The sequence below is a fragment of the Gallus gallus genome, chromosome 5 (genome assembly GCF_016699485.2).
Source record: "Gallus gallus isolate bGalGal1 chromosome 5, bGalGal1.mat.broiler.GRCg7b, whole genome shotgun sequence".
In the NCBI taxonomy this organism is placed as follows: domain Eukaryota; kingdom Metazoa; phylum Chordata; class Aves; order Galliformes; family Phasianidae; genus Gallus; species Gallus gallus.
The window spans coordinates 15,807,577-15,828,632 of NC_052536.1; the positions used below are offsets into that span (position 1 = coordinate 15,807,577).

At 42.5% G+C, this 21,056-nt stretch overlaps 2 protein-coding genes across 18 annotated transcripts in view; one reads left to right on the plus strand and one right to left on the minus strand.

The window, feature by feature from the left end:
- The window catches only part of KMT5B (lysine methyltransferase 5B), a 54,650-nt gene extending 53,798 nt beyond the window's left edge, over positions 1-852 (minus strand). For 13 of the 15 annotated variants that reach the window (XM_040701739.2, XM_040701735.2, XM_046942335.1 and 10 more), the window contains exon 1: positions 266-852. The gene's annotated coding sequence lies outside the window, so the exon portion shown is untranslated. Of the gene's footprint in view, positions 1-149 lie in introns of all 15 variants that reach the window. The other 2 variants (XM_046942336.1, XM_040701730.2) reach the window with 1 other exon arrangement.
- Positions 512-21,056, plus strand: part of C11orf24 (chromosome 11 open reading frame 24) — an 86,059-nt gene continuing 65,514 nt past the window's right edge. For 2 of the 3 annotated variants that reach the window (XM_015286829.4, XM_040701745.2), the window contains exons 1-2: positions 512-1,274; positions 2,470-2,587. The gene's annotated coding sequence lies outside the window, so the exon portion shown is untranslated. Of the gene's footprint in view, positions 1,650-2,469; positions 2,588-21,056 lie in introns of all 3 variants that reach the window. The other variant, XM_046942344.1, reaches the window with a different exon arrangement.

The following is a 21,056-nucleotide window of genomic DNA, read 5'->3' on the forward strand; positions in this document are numbered from 1 at the left end:
CTGCTGGCTCACGTTCAGCCGAGCACTGACCAACACCTCCTAGATCCCTTCCTTCCGCACAGCTCTCACCCACTCTGCCCCAGGCCTGTAGATGGCTACAGGCGCTCCCTTCCCTCCCACCCGGCTCCCTGCTGCCCCCTAGGGCCTACCTTTCCGCCCAGGCCTTCCCCACCGCGGGGCTGGGAGGGGGCGGAAGCCCCTCTGTGAGAGAGGCCCGGGTAAGAAGGGCTCTGCCCCGCCGCCATTTTGTGCCCCCCGCGCTCACCTCAGGTCGCCTCCGCGCCGCCGCCGGTGCTGCCCCAGCGTCTGCCGGGGGTGGGAAATGGCTCATCCAAGGCAAAGGAGCGAGGGGGGGAATTAAAAAAAAAAAAAGAAAGAAAGATGGCGAGGAGAGAAAAGAGAAAGCCGAGCGAGGAAAAAAAATAAGGAGAGGAAGGGGGAAAAAAAAAAGCACGGAGGTAATGGTGAAAAATAATTCCGAGTGGGGGGAGGAAAAAAATGGCGGATTAAAATCCAAGATGGCGGCGCCGAGGGGCGAGCAGCGCAGGGGGGAGGCGATGAAGCGAGCCGCCGAGAGATCCCTCCGCCGGACCCCGCGAAAAAGAGTCCCTCGGGCTCCCTCGCAGGGACCCCGCGGGGCGGCGGTGAAGGCCGGCGGTGGCCGCCGCCGCTTCCTCCTCCTCCTCGCGCTTGTCTTTCTGTGTTGAAGGCCTCTTTCCACCGGGCTGCCGAGCCGAGCGATCCGTTGCTCCAGCCAACGCGCTCCTAAGTTTCTTCCTCTCTCTCTCGCGAAGCCGCGACCTCCTCGCCCCCCTCCGGAGAGGCGCCGCCTGCCCCTGCGCTGCCGGCGGCGGAGGGACACCGCGGCTCCAGCCTCTTGTCCCCGCTTCGCGGAAGGATACACAAATCCACAGAAAACCGAGCTCTCCTTCTCCTCCTTTCTCAAGCCGTGCCGCTCCCCACCTCCCCCTCACGCGGGCCGGCGCAGGGGCAGGCCGCGGCTCAGCGAGCTTCCGCGCCTCGCCCGCGGCGGACGGACAGCGGAGACCGCAGCGCCCATGACCGCTCGGCGCGGCGTAGGGATTCCCGTGGAGAAAACGAGATCCGGGCCGCCCCGCCGCTCGGCGGTGTACGGGGAGTAAGAAGTGCCGGCCGGCTGTGTGCTGCCGGGATCCCTCCGCCCGGGGCTGCCCTTTAAATGTGAGGAGTCCCATCACGAGCGCTGTTCGTCCTGGCGCTTTAAGGACGAGGCGTCTCGTAGCCGCCCGTCTACGGTATGCAGGTGTCCCTTCCCCAGCCCCACACTGCGTGTATGGCCACAGCCGGCTCGGTGGGGCCGCTACCTCAGCGAACAGCAAGCACCTGTTTCCCCTTCCGCTCTGTCAGGGCTCTTTAAAAATGGCGCCCACCCGCTCTCTTGAGGGGGACGCGCTGAGAGCGCCGCGGTGCCGCCTGGGGACAGCGGGGGCTGCTCTTCCCGCCGGGCGGTGCTCCCGTGGGCGCTAACGGGGTGTGTTCCTGAGGCAGCCCCTCGGTGCAGGAGTCGGGTCATCCACACAGCTACGTTCTGCTCAAAGTTCACAAGTTTTACTGCACGCCCGATATTTTAAGTTGCCCTTTGTGTTCCTTGACACAGCACAGGGATCGCGGTATGGTTTGTTCTCAGACATACATTTTATTTTTATGAGTTTAGCAGAAGCTTTTAGAGTATTTGCATTCGCTGTAAGTCCACCATAAACGTTTGTGGGAACGATTTGCTGCAGAGAAAGTTCTGAGAGCCATTTGCCAGCAGTGTGGATTCCTCTGTGGTCATCAGAATCACAGAATGGTTTGGTTGGAGGGGATCTTACAGCCCACCCAGGTCCCACTCCATGCCATGGGCAGGGCTGCCCCCAGACCATTTCAGGCTGCCCAGGGCCCCATCCAGCTCTGCCCTGAGCGCCTGCATGGATGGAGCATCCCCAGCTCTCTGCAGCTGTGCCAGAGCCTCACTTCCCTCTGAGTAAAGGACTTCCTCCTAACATCTAACCTAATCTCTTTTAGCTTAAAGCCATTCCCCCTTGTTCTGTCAGCATTGCACTGTGTAAAAAGTCAGCCCTCCTCCTGTTTATCAGCTCCCTTTGTGTACTGGAAGTCTTCTGGTGGTACTAAAGAAAATAAGGTTGCTAATAAAACACACTTTTCATGTGGAACTGGGTTTAATTCCACTTTACCCATGCGCTGCAGTTCCTGGAAATGGCATGGATTCCAACAGCACAAGTTTTGAACAAATGGATGTTACTGTAACAGCAAGCAGTTGCTCCTGAAGCTCAGCCTTGCCATGCCGCGTTGTTAAACCAGATTAGCAGTTTTTACACTTAATTTACAAACCCCAGAAAGGTTTACTTAGACTAGAATTGGTTATTAATAGGTCAACAGGCAGTGACACTGTGATAATATTAGTAACAGCACTTGTATATTGTTTTATAGGTGCCCCAGCCTGTTCGGTGTGTGCATGGAGTGGGCGGGCACTGCACAGTGCGGGACCAGGAGATGCCATCTCTGGTCCCAGTGGCATGAAGGGATCACTGCAGTTCAGCGGTGCATGGTGAGTCTGAATGGAGCTGAAGGAAGGGCAGCAAACTTTATTTACACCTTCCTGCAGGCTCCAACTTGTGATCTGAAAGTAAAGCAGACTGAAAGGACTGTCTTCGAGAATACATTTATCTAACACTTATTTCTGCTGCTATTCTGGTAGCAACTATAAAAGTTAAAGAAAAAAGATGTTTTTGGTTTGACTGCAACTGGTTTTGTTATTTTTTCCTACCTTCTAGCATTCTCCCACTGTAGCTCTTTCATTAAATAACACAAAATGTTGTATTTGAAAATCACAAAGTCAGGTGGTCAAACCATGATAGCATGCTTCAAAAATAAGTCTAGTATGTTAAACTATTTTGCCTGCCCATATTTTGTTCTGAAAACCAGCAGACACATGGTGACTGGCTCCAACTAGATGTCATCAGAAATTTGTTGTATTTTGTACTGTGAAAACCCCATAGAGAATTTCAACAAAACTTTCACTTCCTAAATTCATGCTATGATTTAGGCTTAGTCCTCACAGGAATGCAGAGGGTCTCAGATCTCAAATGTTTATTGCTTCCTGGTTAACTATCAAAGAACAGCCACAATGGCATAATTTCTTATATGAGTAGAAGTTTCCTTCAGTTATGTTACCCAGTATTTCAGTCACATGATGATTTTGTGACTTCCACTTGATATTCTTTTTCTGATAATACAGGGCTGAAAGATGTAGAACGTATGCCAGGTGAGTTTATTTCAGTGTGCATTGGCAGTAATCAGTAATTTTTAATTCCTGAAGTAGTGTTCCTGAATTGCAGACAGTTACACTATTTATAAATAACTATATTTACTCTTTGCTGAGTTTGTAGCTCTTTCCACCTTGAGATTTGCATTTTCAATGTCTCACACAGGCTGTGACCCTGTAATCATAATATTGCAAACTTTTTGAAAGCATCCAGGTTTCACTTAAAAATTGCAGTTCTTAATATCTTTATGTGATGAGTGGTTTTGTAAAACCACATCTTTTAAGATGTGAAACTTGAACTTTGGATTTAAGTGTAGAGACTTTTGCATTGCACTCATGTGGGGCATCAAACAGGTCCAAGCTTCTACAGTTTCAGAACCAGTCCCTCAGTCCTTTCCTCTCCATGAAGAACAGCTGCATCAAATCCTGTCCAGTGGCACAAAACCAAATTCAGTTTCCAGGAAAAGATGTGGCTTTTGCTGAGCAAATTGTGTCTTGTCCCTGTGCGACAGGAATGCTGTTGTTTATTCTTCTTTTATTTTGCAGATCTGACTTGAAGACTGTAGTTATGAGCAATTTTGAGGAGTACAAACATGTAACTGAAAAGTCCATTGCCCACTTGACAGTTTAACTCAGCCATGTAGGCATTTGGGATTTTTTTGCCTACTTTTGTTATGCAGGACTTTTGCATAGCCCCAGTGTAAGCATTTTTTGAAACAGGCATCTGGGTGTGTTTGTGTGCCACTAACAAAGCTGAGTTGTCATACATGTTCTGGCTCTCCCGCAGGCGTGCCAGGCTAGGGGCACCTCATGAAGGGAAAGCTTTACAGCACGGAGAGGAGTATCTGGGAACAGAGCACACTGAATAACTCAGGGTGGTACTTCTCTGAGCCAGCCCTGAATTATTTGTTACTCAGACATTCTCCAGGCTGATTGCCATGCATAGTTTGACCCCTCTCCCTTACCCCCATTCTCCATTGCTCAGAAGCACTGAAGCACTGCCCAATTTCACTGCCCAAAAGCACTCCTATTTATTGTACAAGCTCTATGTTAAAATCTCCAAGTTTGTCAAAGCATTAATAACCTCTTTTAAAAATAACACTATGTCTTGTAGCTGCTGTAACTCCTGTTGCAATTTTAAATTGCATATATACTATACCCAAATCCGTACAATCAATCCTGCTGATGGTAAGGGCACAGTGGTACCCAGGGCCTCGTGAAGTAGAAACAGGAAGAAATAGAAGTACAAGGACTAGGCTGTAGTAAATCAGCAGGTGTAATGAACTTGATTCTTCCTTTGAGATAATGTCTTCTGTTGACAGTAAGCAGATGTTTGATAGCTGTTATTTTTACTATTTGGAAGAAATGGTGTTGTACAAAGTGTAATAGGTTTCACATTGCAAAGGACATAGTGAACAGTGGATAAGCACTTTATATTGCATTGGACACACTAGGAGTTTGTTTCTTTTGTCTGCTGAGTAAGTACATGTCTTACTGTAACGCCTTTGAGAGGATCAATCCCTTCCACTCATATCCATGCAGGAGCCTTAAGCACCCAATGCTGTGCCTCCCAGACAAGCCATGAGGTAGGTGTGCCACTGCCGTGAACATGTGATTGCTTCCAACTGGTGTCACAGATCAGTTTGTACCGATGGTTACAAACTTGAAGTTAAACATCACAAATGCATGTGAAAACGAATAAAATTAAAGACCATTTTCTATCAAAATCTTAATAATTTATAAAAAATGTACATTTTCTCAGTAACAGATGGTCAATAATAGATGATAGATGGCCTCCTCTGTGTAAATTAATGGCTGTAATTCACTTGAGGGCTGCTGCTGATGTCATAAGCTGCCAGAGTGCAGCTTGAGTGATTTATTAACAGCTGCAGAAATCCTAGAGTGAATTACATCCTTGTATTCGCTTAGGGTCTGCAGATTGTTATTTATAAGATACGGAGGTTTGCGTTTCTTCCATATTATAGGAATCTTTTATATGATTGTAATATACGGGCATGGTGCAGGACTTATTAGAGTGAAAGTTCAGCTCCCTGTCTGCAGTAAAGGCAGTCGGATTTTCTGTGCTAACACTTAGCAACATCCACCCCTTATTTTTAGAAGAAGCTAATCAACATCTGCAGATGTTGATGTAAGTCCTGCCTTGTGGTTTTTTTCCTCACAAGTATAAGATACAAATAATGTCAGTATCTTCTTTTCCAGGAACCCCCATGTTCACTCAGTGTTTGTAGTCACTGCCCGTCTTCACACTGAAGAGACACTTGCTCTGCCCAGAACAAAAAGATAGTTAAGAGGTTGATGCTAGAGAGGAGTAAGTGCAATCTCTATTAATATCTGGATATGTAGGAAGAGGGCAACAGATCCAGAAGGCTAGAAAAGGTGCCTGGAAACAAAAATCTCTCACATACAAAGAAGAGATTGTCCCATCTCCTAATGCTACCTCTATATAGGGAGAGAACCTTGCCTTTCTTCCATAAAATTCCTGCTCGGTAAAAGAGAATGTTTTTTCTTTGGCAGGCCTCAGACGATGTTTATCTTACATACCAGCCCACCTTAACATCTCAGACTCATTCTTCTAAGACTCATATTCTCTCTGCAAAGATCCATACTTCCCAGATTTATCTCATCCTTCTAAAATGTGAACATATGTAAGCAAATTAAATAATATCCATTTCCATAACCTTTCCATCCACCCAAAAAGTGGGAGTAGGTGTTACAAAATTGTGTTTCTCAAGCAAGGGATATATTTCCAACAAGTAATGTAAGTTCTAGAGGAAGAGTGAAGGGGAAATGAGAATAAATAATGAAGAGTTGCATGGCAGGAAGGAACAGTCAGAATTCACTTGCAAATGACACTATTATTTTTGCTGAAGATGAAAATTTCTCAACAGAATTTAACAGTGAGTGTTTGGATGCTAGCTAGATTCCAGTGAGAATACTTTCAGCTTTATCTCTTCTCTGAGATTAGTTTTGTTTGTCTGTGGTTAGATCTTGCTGGTCATTAGGAGAAGGCTGCATTTATTGTTGTCAGCAAGAAATACTGCTTTGCTACCAAACAACTGCTGTTTTACTTCTGCTTTCCTTCACCAGCCTCTGTCTATATGAGTGACCTGTGTCTAAGAGGTACAAATGATGATTTTTTTTTCACAGAAAACAATTTGAATAAAAACAGGCTCTAGAAATTGTTCAGCACCTTGAGGCAGAGTCCTTTGAAGTCATTATGAGTTCACTAATTTCAGCAAGCCTATTATTGCTATTACAGTGTCATGGACAAAGCCCAGTCACTTCAAGATCCCACTATGTTAGATATTGCATGAACGTACAGAATGGTATCAAGAAACAGGAAAAATTCTTTTTTCTGCTTTCTGAAGTGGAATGCTGCCCTCCTGATTCTTTTAAAATTGCCTATGGATTTGTAGTAGCATATATCCAAAAGCTCAACTCTACTTTCTTAGTTTTTAAATGTTCAGGAACTACGTGTGGGGCAGATGACCAACTGGACCATAGTCTGTCCATGATTTGCAACTTCCAGGTCATTTCTGAAACAGGCTGCTCCATTTCCTCTCAAATGGAACCGGAATCAATTTATTTCCTTTTCCTCTTCAAACTGAGGCTAGTTTGTTTGTTGATTTGTTAGTTTTTGTTTGTTTGCTTTGTTTTACTTGTTCTGCATGTCTGCTTGTTAACTTTGGACTCAGTTTATATGATGGATGTGGTGCAAAAATCTAAGAGCCTGTCAAATAACAAACTTAAGTTGCACTGATCTGTCATTTTCATGCTTTTAAGGTGATGAGTTTTATTGTCTCCCTGTAGCTCCATTGTCATTCAGAGATTCATTATATTGTCAGGGATTTTTCATTTTCTTTCAACATATGAACAAGGAAAGCTATGAGTTCAGTACTGTTGCAGTACTCAACATCTTTCTCTAGTCTCCCTTTTATAGTTGGGCTTTTCCTCCTTGTACAGAATGGCAAATCACTTCAAGATTGTGGAGTCCCAGGTAGTGATGTACATTATTTCTCCCTGTCTCTGCCTTATTTCTGTAAGTTCTGAGACAATTTGTTCCACAAACAGCAGCAAGCAGCCTAATGCTCTCAGTCCCTCAATTCCTATAAATGGCAAAATGAAGGTAGTCGTCACATGAATGGCTACCAAGAGAAACAATGTGCTAGTTACTATTTATAGATCCATGGTAAATAGCAGTGGACCAGGTTTGGCTATGCAGTCTCTTTGAATCGAGCAAACTGCACATGTAGTAAGGAGGGAAGAGGGGGGAGCAGTGGGGTGGAGTTTCGTGTGTGCATTACAGAATTCTAAATCCAAAAATTATGCTATCTGCAGTTCTGTCACTGAACAGTCTCCAGCAGTGTGAACAGCAAAGGCAAGCTTAGTGTCAAGTGGCAGAATGCGAACAAACACTCTTTTCACCTTGCAAGCTTTGTTACTGTTAAAGATTTTGTTTTGTTTGTTTGTTCCTTTTATATATTTACATATCTATATATGTATTTCGTACATATGTACAAATGGATATTTGTGTATTTATATATGTATATATGTACATAAAATATAGGATCCTGGAAAATTTCTGGTGAGGACTGCTCAGAATGCAACAGTGTGTGCTGATTGAGGCATTATTTGTCTGTGTATATTGCTTGAATGATCTATCTCACACCTGAAAAGTGTTTTTAAAATGATCCAAAGGGTATCATGCTTGTTTTTGTTTGTGGATTTTGAGGCACTGACAGCGTTCTGCTCATTATCTGACAATATAATAGTAATTATTTTCTGGTCACAGCTTTTGGTTGTATTGGAGAGAGATGCTGATATCCAGCTTTCTCCTTCTCATATCAGTCAGGTGAACCTTTGGTTTTCTCCTGATGGGGGATAGTGCTCAGGTACACTTTTGTAATCCATGGGATGCTCACTCCTGTTAGGCTCTATCAGTACTAAGTACTTACTTCCCAGTGAGCATTGGATCCACACGTGAATTGTGTATCCCTTCTGGCATAAACCACACAGGCACTTTAGCAAGAATGAATCCCATGAGAAGGGCATTAAATCAAGCATGATGCTGTTTTCCCAGTGGATACCTAAGGCTTGAGCTATTGTTTCCAGAGAGGCTGCTTACCCAGGAATGGTGCAATGAGGAGAAAAAATTACGAGTATGTAATCTTAACTTCACTCACAGGGTGAGCATTAGAATTTTTCCTCTCCCTGTATAAAGATTAAAAATTAGAAAAAATAGGACATTTCTGTTAAGAGACAAAAAATACGTCGTGTGCATTGCTACAGCATTCCTATCAAGCAAAATTTTTTGCGTTTGTGACTTGCTCAGAAAGAAGGAAAGCTATTTTCCAGTACAAGACCGCACATTTCAGAAGTGTGCAAGAGGTTAATTTGAGAGTAGGGGAAGGTTGAGGAGTTAAATTCTGTCTTTAGTTGCTTTACTCATTTGTTACTGGGAAGAATAAAAAGTATGAGCTAAAGCAAATTTGGACAAGATAAATCAACAAGTACAACAGAGGAAAATGGCTTGAATTGAATATACACAGCTAAGGAAACTCTTTTTTCCCCTGCATCTCTGTTAAGATAGAAGCTAGTACCTTTCAAAGGTAGCTTTGGGAGCAGATTGGAAGGAAGACAGACAAAATGTCCTTCAAAAGCCAGGCAGTTTTTGTTGGGTGTTTGGATACAGTACCAGCTTATCTGTTATGTAGTCAAAATCACTTTGCTTTTTTTTTTTTTTTTTCACTAAAGCTGTAAGATATACACAAATCATGGTGCTTCTCTGCTGAGGCACTTCTCCAGGTTCTTTGCTGTATCACCACTACAGTTCTGCAGATGAGAATGTCACACTATTCTGCAGGAAAAGGATCGATGTTTTGGAGCACTTTCTGAGCTTCAGGAGAGGTTCTGGAAAGTCCAAGGCAAATTCAGTCTGTAGAGATGGAATTTTCTGTAACTCTCCCATTTATTTTCCTGATCACCAATGCCAAGCTTAGGCTGACTGAGACAGGTTGTTGACCTACTCTTTCTGCAAATATAGATCATTATAAATTAGCACAAACTATGCGGTAGCTGCTCTAGATGCTTTGGAAAATTTTGATTTTTATGTCCAGTTGGCCGTTTGTTTGTCTAATGTCTGCTAGAGTCTCTGGAACAGGTAACTCAGGCTTTGCTTACTTCAAATTGAAAGAAGAGTGGGTCCCAGAAACATAGATTGATAAAATCGTTTGAGTTGGAAGGGACCTTAAAAGTCCATCTGGTCCAACTCCTCTGCAATGAACAGGGACACCTACACTAGATCAGGTGCTCAGAGCCCTGTCCTGCCTGACCCTGAGTATGTCCAGGGACGGGATGTTCACCTCATCTGCCACCAGATCATTTGCTCATGTATAGTTTTCAGTTTTACAGTTACTTCATGTGCCTGTGATAAGAAAGTCTATCTCAGTGGAATGGAATGGAATTACAGCTTTGATAATGTTCTGTCCTTAAATATGATAGAAAGTCTCACTGGACTCCAAAGGGCAATGCATTAAATTTGCCTCAGTTATTACTACTTCAGGAATTGCTATAATTGACCTGCTTCCTTGTAACTGTAAAACACATTGAATTGTATTCTGTCTTCCTGCTTGCTCTCTGAGGAACTTTTCACAGGTGTAGCACAATACAACCCCAAATCTTCTTTGGTAGTGTTACTGGAAATTAGGCTTTTTTCTCACTCCTTTATGGGCTCCTTCCTGATTACTTGGTCCTTTCTGTGCAAAGTGGCAGATGTAAGAGGAGTCATTACGAATTGAGCTCTGTGAGCACGGCCATGCTGTTAATGACAAAAGGATGGGATCAGAGAGTCTCAAAAAGGTGGGTTTTAATGTGTTCAACGAGTGCCTGTCTATTCTGACTTTGTTGGTGGAAGATGCCTTCCTCTTGGTCATGCTCAAAAGTTGTCTGCTTGCTTTTCTACACAGTTGCAACCATTTGCTAACAATTTGCAGAGAAGGTATCAGGAAAGCACAAAATCTTTCTGCTGAAAATGTGACCACAAGAGGTTAGGGAAAGGACCAGAATGACAAATTCTTCCATATAGTTCTAATTTTGTATATGAACCATTTCACTGACCATTGTGGCTCCATCTGTTATTTCATTCTTTCTCTCTCTCTCTTTTTTAAACACCTATCCATGAGATGATGGCATCTATCACATAAAAGTCGCCCCAGTGTACAGGTGCTGCTCTAACAAAGTGTTGACAAAGAAACTGCCTATGCTCAATGACTGAGTGTGGATCTGGCTTGCCTGATTCAGGTGTCTGAGTCTGTAGCTGAAGGCCTTCCACTTAAATGCCAAAAACTCCTAAGTTGCCTCTGAGGTGAGGTGGACTGAGGCAGAGAAACTTCCACAGGAGGAAGTACTGTGTCCAGATATGGAGTCCTCAGTACAGGAGAGATGTGAACATGTTGGAGGGTGACCAGAGGAGGGCCACAAAGGGATGGAACACCTCCCCTGCGATGACAAACTGAGAGCTGAGGCTGTTCAGCCTTGAGAAGAGAAGGCTCCAGGGAGACCTGGTAGTGGCCTCTCAGTATCTTAAGGGAGGCTGTAAGAAGGAGGGGGATAGGCTCCCTAGCAGGGTCTGTTGTGATAGGACAAGGGGAAATGGTTTCAAACTAAAAGAGTAAAAAATTTGAGTATGGATATAAGGAAAGTGTTTTTTTACAGTGAGACACTGGCACAGGTTGCCCACGGAGGCAGTGGATGCCCCATCCCTGGAGACATTCAAGGTCAGGCTGGATGGGGCTCTGGGAACCCGATCTAGCAGAGATGTCCCTGTTCACTGCAGGGGAGTTGGAGTAGATGGCCTTTAAGGCTCTCTTCCGACTCAAATGATTCTATGAGTAGCAAAAACTCTACTTGGAATGTCTGAGTACTGATTGTCATCCCATTCCTTTTTAGTAGATTCTGGGTTTTTTTTGGTCTGTGATTTAACACATGAAGAGGAACTTTATAGTTCTGCTTTCAGAAGCACATTTTACCATCCTGTTAGAAAGCTGCTTCTCCAACATCTGTCTGCCAACACAAGAGGTCATAACGGCCTGATTTGCCACTTGCACAAGGAGTCAGAGCCTATTTTACCATTTACCTTACATTTTACTTACGTAGCTTTCTTCACATCGTCGTCAATGTGTAAAAAATTAACTACCTGCTGGCTACCATAATAAATGCTTAGTCCTGAGAAAAGGCTATCAGGCTCAAATTCTAAGGAGAGGTGTCATGGCAGGGGAACTGGCAGACAAGGGAGCTACAGACACTATTTCACAAACAACTACCTTCTAGGTAGTTGTAGGACACACAGTTTGTGAATAATTAGGGGAAGCTGAAGGCAGTGGGAAAGCCTTCATGTCACTGAAGACCCTAAGGGTAAGACCAATGCCTTGTTAAATGTCTGTCGGCCAAGCTGAGGTTAAGAGACTATATCAGATGTTGTGTATCCACAACAGAATTCCAGGCCCTGTGGTCCTGTGCATAAAAGGAGCTGTGTGCAAGCCCGAGCTGCTAAAGATGTTATTGCATCCACAGCGTTGTGCTAAATGCAAAGGGATTAGTGTACCTTGACAGCAATTTGTGAAGGTTTTCTGATTTACAGCTGTCTCTGGAAGTAATTGAACGAGTTTTTGCTTCACTTTCAAACAGCTTTTGTGTTGAAATTGGGAAGCACAGAAGAATAATTGTGGTTTTTCCTGTCCAGCTTTACTCCTGGTAGTGTGTTCTTCTTCACAGAAGAGCAGAAATAGCTGGTATTTAACAGCAACTCCTTTAAAGATCTACATGACTGAAATCTGAACTTGTTCTTTGTTATAGCTGTCTGATAAGCCCAGGCCTTCCTTCCGTTGTGGTGGAATATCATAAATAGTCCTTTGCTTTAATTTTTTTCATAGAAACATGTAATTTTTGACAGGTATTCACTCTTGCCTTCTGCCTTCCTTTTTTGTCCAGAAAATACAGATACTCTAGATGCTTGTAACAGATCAGTGGTTTCGATTACAATATAGATACTTTAAAAATGGGTTAAAACCTACTTAAAATGATATTTGGGCTGCAAATGCAGCTAAATGCTAGATGTCAAAATTATATTTCACAAGATTGTCTCCTGCATCAGCTCCTCTGGTACATAGTTCCTGGTCTCCCAGGCCTTTTGCATCCCGTAATAACAGCTAGCCTGTTCTCTATGGTTTTCTTCATCCAGTATCCATTAGGAGTAGCAGGCAGGGCCAGTAGGACAGGGTTGGCCAGTTGCACGCAGCCGTACCCCAAAGAACTCACTTCATGCCAATGCCCTCTCCTTCCAGTCATCATCTTGCCAGTGCCATTCAGGGCATCTCATGCTCATCAGGTTGGACCTTACTGGTAAGGCTGAACCAAAGCTTTGTGTGTGGATTTCAGGTGATATCTTCTGCGTTCTCCTATAAATTGAGATACTTCTTGTTTTCATTCTTTTTCCAGTTGCTTAACGTTGCAGTTAAAACTTCAGACAGCAAGCATAATTGACAAGAGGTTGGCAGTGGGCTGGTGACAGTACTTGTATGCTCTTAAAAGTCAAATGGCCCCTTCAGACTGGGAGATATTTGGCCAAGAAGTAATGTTTATTACATATACTGATCCCAAAGCAGGTTAAAAAAAAAAAAAAAAAAAAAAAAAAAAAGGACTAACTTCTCTTAGCTGCACGTTTTTTACTTGTACATTTATTTACTGAAGGCAGAAAAATATGATTGCTTGAAGCACAAGTAAGTGGTATGAGCAGGACTAGGAGAGGTGGCTCTGCTTTTGGTATATTTTTCAGCAGCATTTTGTAGTTAGTATCCAAGCACTGTTCTCTTGAGTTATTCCGTTACAGCACATTCCAGCCTGTAGACCACTGTGCTACGTCAGGGAATGGAAACTCCACAGGCCTTCAGCCAGTAATTTGGTGATTCATGATATCAGATAATCAATAGCGTGCATTTTGCAAAATCCTCGCTGCCTGTGGCTCACTGTACACCTGTCTGTCCCTCAATGTAAAAATTTTATCTTATTTCATGAGTAAGATTATTTGATTTGTATCTGAGCCTTTGGTCCCTTTAGAAGCAAAAGGTTTTCTGAAGTGCAATTCTGTGGAGGGAATTTTGACCAGTGCTCTATTAATGGACTGTGTGTGTCTCAGTAATGTCTTGTGGTGAGACAGTAGGTACACACAACAGAGTGACAGTGCCCTTTTATTTTCTTCTGGGTGGCACAGTGTCAAGCTTGTTTTCAAACATGGGATTGAGGGATCTTTGCTCTCTTGCTGTTTAGAATCTTATTTATGATTCTACTTTTAATCTTCCTCTTTTAGGAGAATACTGTGAAGTTGGGTGATTCATTGCTCATAATACCTAACATCCCCTGACTCTCTGGTAGCAAGGCTTAGATGCAGATGAAGTGGTCATGGCTGTCAACAATGAAGTTATTTTAGAAATTTGGAGAAAACAATGGAGGGAGATGAATATATATGTCTTCTTTCAGCAGTCTGTACTTACTCAGCCTAAACGATGTCACGTCAGCTGTGCATTCTTCATGTGGTTATTCTTTAAGACTAGCCATGAACTGTAGTTGATACGGTTGCCCATTTAATACATAGAGGAAACAACATTTTGTGCTGAACAATCTCTACTTGCCAGATGGAATGTGCAGGATGATGTCCTGAACAGGTTGATTCCTGAAGAGATTGATATTTCTCTGATGATATCTGATGAGGACTGATGAGATATCAGGGCTAGTAAACTCATCAGTCACAAGATGAGTGCCACAGAAGAATCTTGGAATTCTCTTGAAGTGGAGTTCCTGATGAAATGTTTGCCCCCATTGCGTTGGCACTTCCCAAATTTATTGACTTTCAGTTCGTATCTTGATACTAAACCTGTTTTCCCAAACCCTTAGAAGTGATGATACCTATTTGCATGCATTTGCCCAAATAAACAGTAGGGACTTGTTAAAAGCCGTGTTCTGTGGAAAACTGGTCCTGTAAAAACATATTCTATAACTGCTTAATGCTCACTTTTGTTTAGTAGAAACATCCTGTAATCCACTGCAAGCTGCAGACCGAGAAAACTGAGAAATAAATAGAAACCAGGGACTATCAAATATTTTACCTTCTGAATACTCTGTTCTTCTAGCCCATTGTCCTCAATTCTCTTTTTTTTCTCTAGCAGAGCAACACGACATCTCACTTGCATTCTGAATTTTTAGAAAGTAGACATTAGACATTTATCAGGATATTTTTAATAAGCTGGAAGTAAAATGCTCTTCCTGATTTCTTGCAGACTCCTTTGGAAAGTTAAGGCTCCATAAAACCCTCAAGCAGTCATTTGAAAGAAAGTTTAATTATGTTTTTGTTTCAGAGCTTATGAAAGAAAAATTTCTTTGGAAGGGAGGGAGAAGGGGAAGGGAAATCGAACTTTTCAAGTCAATCTCCTGCATTGAGGAAGGCCAGCTCATGAATAAAACTTGTTAAAAACAAAGTTTCTAAATAAAGGAAAAGGCAAACTGTAATTGAGAGCTACCATTCAAGGAAGCTCTTGAGGCCAATATCAGCAAAGCTTTTGGTTCACTACCGCAGCCCAGGCAGAGCTTCACTGCTGTAAAATAACTGAGGCAGAAAAAGGGTACAAAAGTTTACCTCCTTTATGAATGCTATCTAAGAACATACACAGTAGTCAGTTCTGAGTCGCTCTGACAGTTTTTTGGGGAGATGATGCCGCACGGACAGAACACTGCTTACACCTTTATTTAAACCCTTGGAAATCCCTTAGTACAGAGTATTCACACGGAGGAGCTGCTGATGTTGCTCTCAGAGAGAAGGAGAAGTGTTAGCACTTCCATCTCAGAATTTAAGACCAGATCTTTGGCCTTTTCTCCCCAAAAATGCCATTCAGTTAGTGTATTTTAAAAGCTTTATCCTAGCCTTACATACATACCTGAAGGTACAATTCTCTTTTCTTTGAAATTTATTTGATGAGTTACTGTACTGGAGAGAATTTCCAGTGGTGACACTGGGAAATTAGAGATTAGTTCATAAGTAAATACCTGAGTAAATACCTCAGAAGGATACCCTAGTTTAAAAAGAACAACTTGATTATTTTTGCTTTAACATATGATAACTGAAGGAGAGCAGTCTTCCTTGTGATTCAAAGAAATGTGATTGGTATTATTTTCTTTCTCTCCATGGCAGTTTCTGGGCTGTTAACACAGTTGTGGAAAATGCTTGTCTAATCAGGCTACGTAAGACCAAATGCATCTTCCATCTTGGTCCCCTGGGTCATACAGAGCTCTTCACTGCATTGTTCCTCCTGGTGCTTAATCTAACCCGCTATGGAAGAGAAGCTGCTTTAATCGTGTTTGCTTGCTGCACAGATTTGTCTGGCAAACCCATTTTCCTATACTTTTCTTTATGCTAGAGATCTTAACAAAACACTTTCTCAACTGATGGCTTTTTTCCCCCAACGATTTGGGTCCAGCTGCTCATTTAATAAATAGCAGTGTTGCTCTTTTCTTTTAGCACACTCTAATAAACCAAGAGTAAATTACTGGCTGACCTACTTACCGGGATTGCTTAAATAATCCTCAATATGGCAGTATAATTTGATGCCTTAAAATACAGGGCATACAAGTTGCAAGTTAAACAAAGAAATATTGAATGTTAATGAAAAGACAATTGGGTAATATAATTGCCTAAGGGATATTATGTTTCATATCTAATATTCCCCTCCCCTTTTCTTTCCTTATCTACAGCTTTTTGTTCTTTTGTCTGGTAGATGGGCTAGTTACCCAATCTCTGAATGATCTGGGCACATCTGATCTGCTGCTAAAATCAGTTTACAAAAGAGGTGGTTGTGTTTCTACCTTTAATAGGCAGTATGTTTTAAAGGAAGGGCCAAATGCATGGTTGCATTACCCCATTTTTTGCTTTGTGCATTTTTAGTTCATCTCTATGCAGTTCCCTGCAGAGTCCCTTTTAAAAAAGAAGAAAAATAGTTTGGGAGGAGGGGAATATATAGAAAATACTTAATACACACATTCTACATTATCAGCATTTCATATTACAGACTCACACTATAGAGCTGAACCAGAATTTCTCCAGATCTCGAATGACATACATCTGCATTCATATTTGTCCATTTGGGACAACTGCTTTCTAGCAGTAAATAAAATATGAGAGAGATGTTATCCTGTCATAATTCTCTGCTTATTTTTCTTTCCAGTTGCTACCTTATTCCTGTTACATTGACCTGAATCCTCTTATTGTAAAACATTAGCATGTAGTGCACTCTACTGTTTACCTATCTAAACAGTTATCAAATAACTCTAAGCTTCAAATAGGACATACTTAGAGTTGCAGCTCAAATCTTGGCAAGGATGGCTCTACTTTTCATTTTTCCTGTGTGGGCACACCAGACTCCAAGTGGTGTCTAACTGAGAGACCTTCAAGGCAGTTGTATTATTCATGACTCACTGTGTTTTGCAATAGATTTTGACCTGAAGCTCCTGAGTATGGCTGAATTTCAGAGATGCTAAACATACAACCTGGTCATCAATATGAATAAATTACTTCATCACAAATCCTTGAGTAACCAGATTTTTAATTTCCACATCGTTGCTTGCGAACCTTTTAGGATTTAGGCAGAAGTGTACCTGCCACAGAAGAAGATATTCAGAGAACGTGTGCTTCCTGGTAAACTAAACAACAATGCACCTTCAGCTCTGTAGAAGCCTTTACTCATACACACAATCTTGTCTTAAATGAGGTCCATTTGTTACACAGCTAGGAATTCTCTCTATCTGGATTATCTCTATCTGGATGTGTCAGATTTCTGATCTGTTGAATTATAGTCATCCTAAAAAAAGTGGATACCTGATCCAACAAGCGTCGCTTTGCCTGAGGAAGGGCAATATTGACTGAGAAAGACCCAACCAGGTAATGGAGAAAAAATATGTGTGGTTAGAAAATGAAATCTGCTTTAACAGCTTTCAGCAAAGAACTGACAGTATCTAGATTAAACTGGAATGTTTGGTCACCTCGGTGGCTGTGGAACAAAGAACAAGACTCAAATTATACCAAGAGACACATTTGCATTCAAACAAGACTATGAGAATAAAGCACTAGATTTAGAGGAACTTGGCTATAGTATAGAGACTTGATAACTCTGGTGGTAGTTGAAAAATGCAAAGAGAAAAGTTGTGTAGCCAGATTTGTTCACAGGTTGCCTTTACAGAGGAATTCAGAATACAGCTTCTTTGCTTAATTTTAGGACCTATGTACTGCTGTCGTGTTGTCTAGGAGACTGTTGAATTGTCACAAAGAACGTGATGAAAGCTTTATGAGTTATATAAGACCAGACTAGTCAAGCCCTAGAACATTTTTACGGAAGAAATTGCGAATTGACTCTAAGTGGGAAAGGACAAAGTGGATTTGGTAGTTCTGATAGTGATGACTGGGAATGAAGAGGAAAGGAGAAGCAAGTAAAATGCATAGGATGCCACTTAGCTGCATTTCTCCATCTGTTCTTAGGATTCCAAGCATTTAGTTAGCATTACTGACATAAGCTTACTGTAACGCCTAGCTCCTTATTCAGAGAGAGGAACTAGAACATGGTTGTTAAATGTAAGTGCCAAAACAATGCAAAAATTAGAGGGAAGATTAAAATCCAAACCTCCTTTGCCTTAACAAACACCTCCTTCCTGCTCTTTCCAATTGGTTTATTCTAGAATAACGGTCAGAGCAAGATCTTTGTTGGATGTCTGTATAGTAGACATTACTAAATTGGCAAGCTTTTTGCATTCCTCCTCTTAGGGTTTGTATTTATGAAGACTGCATGGAGATACTTGAACTAGTTGCAAACCAAAAGGTGTAAAATAGCCTGTGTAAATCTTTACGCTGCTTGACCTAGGCGGCGTTCAGTATCTGAGCTAGTTACTGTAACATACCATTCTGTGGTGACATCTGAAGTTTTCAGCCTCCCTTTGCTCTAAGTGAGGATATTTTTCCTATGGCATGGCCAGTTTCAGCTGGACTGTTCCCAGCTTTTCAATGTTTCCTGGAGAAGGTGTATTACTGGTTTTAGTAGTACTCATTAGGAAGTTCTGAAAAAAAAAAAACACAGCAAAAGACTCTCACTGCGTGCCTTTCTTATGCAGCAGTGCTTGTAAGCAAACAGACATGCAAAACAAGATGCATTTCTTCAATCTCAGAAAAGGGTCGAAAGAAAGGTGGAGGAGGAGAGGATTTTCTCAGCAGTAGAAGGAACGAGATTTCTCACAACGCTTCCATAATCTCCCCAGACGAATTCCTTCTGAATTTCCATGCCAGAGGTCAACAGGTGGAAGATCACATCTCGCAGTGGGAAAACCTGCTCTGAGACACTCCTTCCAAGTGGTTTGAAAGGGTGTGGTTATATGTGCATGTCCCAGCAAGTACAAATTGCACTTCTTTGCTTGACTGGGCACCCTTTTGAAGTCTTCAGGAGTATGGCAGTGCCCTATCTGAAACACAGCACGGCCAGCCGGTGAAAAGAGGTGATTCTCCCACTACATTTAGCATTGGTGAGGCCTCACCTTGAATATCATGCACTGTTCTGGGCTCCACAATATAACAAGGATGTTAAGGTCCTTGAAAGCATCCAGATGAGGGCACCAAAGCTGTGACAGGGCTGGAGGCACTCCTGTGAGGAGGAGCTGAGGGCTCCTGGATTGTCTGGTCTGGAGAAGAGGTGACCTCACTGCTTTCAACAACTCCTGAGGAGGGGATGCAGAGAGAAATGCTGGGCTCTGCTCCTGGGAACCGATGGCAGAATGGAATTGGTCTAAAGCGCACAGGGGAGGGTCAGGCTGAGCCTCAGGAAACAATTTGTCCCCATGAGAGAAGTCATGCACTGGGACAGGCTTCCTAGTGAGGTGGTGATGCCCCATGCCTGTCAGTGTTGAAGAGGCATTTGGAGAAAGCCTCCATTAATATGTTAGCCCTGATGTGATCAGGTGGTTGCACTTGCTGAGCTTTGGAAGTCCATTCAACTGAACTTCTCTATTCTAGAATAAGCTGAGGTAGAAGTTTTTTCTTTCTGACACACTCGTCTGCCCAGAGAAGCTGATTTGGAACCTTGTACACATAGGCTTTAAAAGCACTGGAAATTCAGTTCTTGTTATTTTGAGGAGACAGACCAGAACACTAATTTGGTAGCCCTTGCGAGTCTAACGGGCTGTAAAAGACGATGCTCGAAGTGTCATGAAGGAAAATTTGAATTTGTGATGCTCTAATATCTTGTGCTCAACTGTTCAGTGATTTCAGTTGGGAGAGAATAAAGAGTGTTTGGTATTTAAAGCTAAGAAGATATTGGCCGAAAGAATTAGGAGGGCAACCTCCAGGAGCCAGGCGATATTGGATATGGGATTTGTCTGTTACAAAAGGACGGAATCAATTATAAACCTTGTCAGATTGTGACTTTTTCATCCTCTCCAAAAATCTTTGCTACTGTAGAAGTACAAGGTCTGTTTGTACCTTTTTGAATTTTATCTTTCCTGTTGTCATTTTAAATGAGTGAAAAAATGGTCTGCTGAGAAAAAGGAGGCATCTGGACATCAAGCACTATTCAATATACAATTTAGATAAACATGGTCACTCTCCACTTGTTTTCAGTGCTGCTGCTATCCATTTGAGACCATGCATTTGACTGAGCTTGGAAATCTGCTTGCTGTGGGCAGCCCAAGCACTAGGCTCTGTTCTGAATGTCTAACAGTCTTTCTGTCTAAACAAAACGCTGGAGAGAAATGGGGAGTGGAGGGACTATTTCCAGAGAGCTGCACAGCTGGGCGACTCTGATGCTTACGCCAATAGGGATTAGGCCATGCAACTTCCTCAGACTATTAGGGAACAGAGCAGTGACAGCTTCTGCCGGGGTACAGCGCAGTTGCATGTAGCAGTGTGGTGAGTCAGGCAGCATGCAGGATGCAGCATGAAAACAGCATTTCTTCATTTGAACTGACAGCATTTGATGGAACACATCAGAAGCTATGAAGGCCAGGAAGCATTTCTTTTCAGCCAGGTTGCTGATGTCAGCTTGGATAGCAGATACTCCATCTAGGTTACAGAAGCAGAGTAGAAAAGGTCTTTCTCACAATATCCACTGGTTAATTTTATTTATTTTCCCCTGGTCTTCTCTGCTTTCTCTTCTCTTACACTGAGACCCCTGATATTTTCATATGGAAAAATTGAAAGCCTATATAACCCTTGTTCTGTATTACTTTTCTTATGAACAGAGAGGCAGGATTGGTAGGAAAATAGAGGTTAAATACCTGTACTTTCTTGCTTTCCACTTATTTCAAAAGTCAGCGTACATATGCACCTGTGCACAAGCTGAAATTCAAAACTGGATGTCCAGCACTGAGATTCATATCATACTTTAATTGTGCCTCATGCAGTCAGATTATATACAATGATCTGATGCATGAAATGGCAAACAGAAGCATTCTGTGGAGACTGTGAGTTGGCAGTGGCGATCCTATCAAAACACTGGCAGGAATGCTTGGTTTGTAAGCCTCACATAAAGCCAGGGTCTCTCTGGGCTCTAAATCTGACATGCATGAAGAAAAGAATTGCAACACCATCTGAGGTAACTGGAGAAATCTTACATGCTAGCCTTCCTCTCTTTTGGACCCCGGCTGCCCTAACTCA